The following is a 4,816-nucleotide window of genomic DNA, read 5'->3' on the forward strand; positions in this document are numbered from 1 at the left end:
CCTCGCTCTCTCCAGAGTCTCCTCAATATTCTTTAAACCCTTCCATCTCAATCTAATGAATGAAATATGGCCCAGGGTCAAGCTTACTCTTTCTTCTTCCTTAACAGATTAAAAAGATTCCTCTTATGTTATTCTCCCTATTCTCTCCCACTCTTGATATTGATAATAATGAAAGACCGAAGGGTAGAGTTTGTCCCAAGAGTAGTCGTGGAGGTAGAAATGCTTGGATCCCACTACGCACTAGCCCTTGGCTGATCAGTCATTGGAGAAATTCCCAAAACCCAAGTAGCGGTAATTAGAAATGTCAATTCTCATTATTTCTTCTGTATAGAAAAAACCTGAGAAGTTCACCCTTTTTACTATCCCGACTTCCTTCTTTGTGCATTCATGGGTGAGGGATTCGGCTTCTGAATTATAAATGAGAGCAAAGGTACGAAGGAACTCTTAAGGAAGCTGGAGAGAAGGAGAGCTAGAACTATGAATTAGGATCTTGAATGAGAAGGAGCTGTATATGCCAAGTAAGCTGATAATCTTGAGGTTTCATAGGCAGGCGCAATGGTATTCGATCTTTCTAGGTTTCTGCCCTTGAAATGGGATAAATAAAGGGTCGGATAGGTATGATACTCATAGACTCGTTCAACAATTCTATATAAGAACCGACCATTTCATGATCAGTTCCAAAACGTCAGAGACTGACACAAGAAGGTGAACTTCTGAAGTAAGAACAACTGCCACAACTGGTCGAACTGTCTAAACAAGTCCTACAAATAGGCTTTCTACTTTTAATGGTCCTTTTGACAGGTTAATATGGATATAAACAAGTCAAATGACCGCTCCGAAGGAGTCTAAAATCCATATGGACCTATTCGGAGGACTCATGAAATTTCACTAACCCGTCCTTTGGACCGTGAAGTTAGGAGTCTAAAAGCGGAGGACTCATTCATTCCACTCAAACAAAGACTTCAAACCCATAATTAGGCATTTCTTAATAAAGATTAGTCTCATAAGCAGTCCTTCTTCTTTCTCTCCTTTCTGAAAGGCCAAAAGTGCGAATGGGTAGGGATTGAAAGTAGCAATCTCTAGCCCAAAAAGGCATTTTCAAAGAAAGAAAAGTATGTGAATTGCCCCGTACGCCATTTGTCTCATCTTTCCTTAACAATCAATGAACAAGGGTGCAAGACTAACCCAAGGGCAGGGGAAGAAGTAGGGTTCATTCTTTCATTCATGCCCTAAAGATGAGAGAGGAGGCACCAAAGCTAATTTTTAACACCAAGAATATTAATACAAACAAGGATCCCATCTATCTCTCCTATTCAAGTAATTCACAATTTTTGAAAGCTTCAATTTTGTTTTTTTTTTGCAGAAGATTTCATAAGTGCAAAAAAAAAAAAAAGAAGTTAGCCTTCTTTTCCTATTCAAGTAATTCACAATTTTTGAAAGCTTCAATTTTGTTTTTTTTTTCCAGAAGATTTCATAAGTACAAAAAAAGAAAGAAGTTAGCCTCCTTTTCCTTTTTTGAATTTCGCTACTATTCTCTGATTGAGTTTGGTTATCAACAATGTCAGGCTAAAGGTAGTCTAATGAGACATCATCAAATGATTACATTGCATAAGAGGGCAGGATTATAAAAAAGTAAGAATGCAAAAAATTATAAAGAAAAAAGTCACGAAATTCTTGATTGACTTGGCTTTGATCTTTTTGATCAGCTTTGCTATTTCAACATTGTTAGCAAGCAAGAAAAGTGACTTAGACGAACCAAAATAATAGTTTGACTAGCGGCTTAGTTTGCCTCTGACCCTTTATTCTACGTCTAAAATCTACCATATGAACTTTCGCTCCGTGGCTTTCCTTCCCTGTGTTGAACTTCTTTCATCTCCTAGGCTTGAATGAATCATATTTCGAGTTGGCGCTATAGCAGCTACGAAGCAGTAAGAGTTAGAAAAAAGAAACCTAGGGTCAAGGCTATAACTCTTCATGAAGAATGGTGGGATTGGCTCAATTGTAGATGTCATTTGATAATAACTGGGACAAGAAAAGAATCTCCTAAATGAGAAAAGAGAAAAGTCAAAGAGTTCTTCATGAAAAAATTGATTGATCGGGACGAAATAAGCTCGTTCAAAGGGATCCTCCTTTTCCAGAGGCAGTTCATACTCAGTCATTCAAAGGGACCATAAAAAGAAAGCGCGATAACTAATGGAGCGGTTCGAAGAAAGTCAACTGTTTAGGCTTATGAACTCAAGAAATCTTGCTTCATGATAATAACCTACCAACTTAGTCCTACGAAGAGAAGGTTGGGTCCTTCTGGTTAAACAGTCGCTTCCCCAGCCAAAGATGCTTCTTTTCATCCTACCAAGCGTGGGACTGTCGAGCTATGGAAAGAGTTAATTCAACAGGGTCCCAGTTCCTACCTTTTCTTCTGCAATAGATCTTTCTACGTCTTCTTCCGTGAAGCCTATTTCTCATACCTATCTTCCTATAAGAAAATAGTACTTTTTCTTTCACTCACCAATCTTCAAGATCGGTCATCTATTGGAAATCTCCCATTGATCAAGGTGACGAGACAAAGCTTCGCGATGGAGCACAAGGATCCATTTCTTTAGTGAGCAACTAATTGGCTCTAAAGCCTTTGCTGGTATTTAGCACGGATGCTCTTATGTCTCGCCTATGGGATTTGGTTTTTTTCCATGGCATAATATCTACAATGAAAGGCTTGATAGAAGGAGAAATATTACCTCACCTGATTGAAATAATCTGGTTGCAGTAGATGAATTAGCTGATAGCCTTGAGTTTGGTAGTTGGAAGGGATGAAGATGATTTCTTTCATGCTACGATGCATCCTGCTAGGCCATGGGCTTTGCCTTTTGTCCAGTTCTAGTTCTTCATTTCTTGTGTGAGAAGGAGTTTTATATATAGATCTCTATGGTAAGGTCTCTCGCCTAGTGTATTTATCCATTTACGGATAAGAGGCTTAGTTAGACGACTTGTCCTAGGGCCTTTCGTGAAAAAGGAATGGAAAGTCTTGTTCGACTCATTTACTTAGCAAAAGATCTATGACTTTCCACTTTCATCCCCTGTTCGAAGGAATTGTTTATCCATTGAATGTAAAGAGGTCCTACTATGATCATAGAAATGAATAGAAAGGGATATTTGAATCCTTACCAACTTGATCTTAGGTAATAGTCTTATATGCTTTCGAAGTCAGATCAGGGAAATTTCTTCGTTATTTGGTGAATCGACAAGGCACGAATGTAGACCCAACTAAAAGAAAACCAGTGGGAAATATGCCAGAGCCAACCTCAGAAAAAGCATTTCAGTCATTTTTTGAAAAAGCTTCCTACTTGAGAAGGTTCTTAGTAGGATTGACAGCCCCCACGAACAAAGATGAGCGACCCTTTGTTAAGGTAGGGTCGAGCCTATTCTGTCTCTGTGCGTGTCTTTTGCTATGTCGAGTTTCCAATGTGAGAACTTATTGAATTGAGTTTTGGCATGTTGACTAAAGCTTAAGCTCTTTCTAGCAAAAATTTAGTTTCTATAGGAAAGATTTCCAAAGAACAGATTGTCCACATGAACGGCAAGCAAGAAAAAGCCACTAGAGTAAGGAGATCCTTCCTTATCATTAATCTCCTTGCATCGATGCGCTTAATGCCGAAAGAGATAAAGAATCAAAACTCAATCAAAAAAATAAGGGAATGTTCAGCCTTCAGATTCGAGAATGTCTTTTATTAGTTAATCCTGGATGTCAAAATACTATGTAGTTTTGACTTGGCTTTGTCTAATTCTACACTCCCTAGGCTTGATCTTTATTTTAGTAGGTTTAATAGGAGATCTTCAGATTCTAGAATGCCTTTTATTGGTTAATCTTGAATGTCAAAATACTATGTAGTTTTGACTTGGCTTTGTCTAATTCTACACTCCCTAGGCTTGATCTTTATTTTAGTAGGTTTAATAGGAGATTCATTTAAACATCTGTCCTTTAGACTAGTCTCGCTATGTCAAATTCTTTGAACCTTGTTCATTGATGTCTTCATTATAAAAAGAAATGCAGAAAAACCCTTTTCGTTATGCAAGAGAGGTCCACCCATTCAACGAGAATGACTACTATGATAGCCACTTCTGAAAGAGCAAGAGATGCAAGAAGTGGTGGTTTCTAAGTGGAAGAAAGGACCCTTTTTTCCCTGAGAGATGGGATCTAACTCTCAAAAGTGGGAAAAGCATGCCTTTCTAAAGGGCCCTCCCTTTAGAAAGGCATGCATTTCCCACTTTTGAAAGGAAGATAAACAAGTGGAGCCATTCCCATCTTGCGAAAAGACTTGATTTGACAGTGCCTGGGCATACTTTTCACGTGCTTCAATTGGTCGGATTGAAATGTACTTATTCTGAAGAGGCTAGACAACTAGAAGATGGACCTTGGAGTATTGGCACATGATCCACGAACGCAAATCAACCTAGCGCAAGGATTTCTTTCCCTTTCCCCTCCCTCATGGGAAATTTAGGCTTGTCCACCTGTTCTTGCATCCCTTTCTTTTGTTGTTGTAGCCATAGTTCTTGCAATTCCTACACTAGGTGGGTACCTAGGCGTGAGACCGAGCCCCTATGTGGTATTCAGTCATAGTAGAAGTGGAAGCAAGAAGGCTGACTCATATATATAATGAGAAAAGATTCACATTCGGGGGAGGAGTCCACTTTAGAATGGTATGTAGCAGCACCCATGCAGCTTAGACCAGAAAGGTTATCATGAGCTTGACCATAGGGCTACAGGTCAGACTGAAATCCGTCTCCGCTGGGAACATCCAAACTTGAAGAGTTGCTGTTAGTC

Source organism: Cucumis melo, chromosome 6, assembly GCF_025177605.1.
Source record: "Cucumis melo cultivar AY chromosome 6, USDA_Cmelo_AY_1.0, whole genome shotgun sequence".
Lineage (NCBI taxonomy): Eukaryota > Viridiplantae > Streptophyta > Magnoliopsida > Cucurbitales > Cucurbitaceae > Cucumis > Cucumis melo.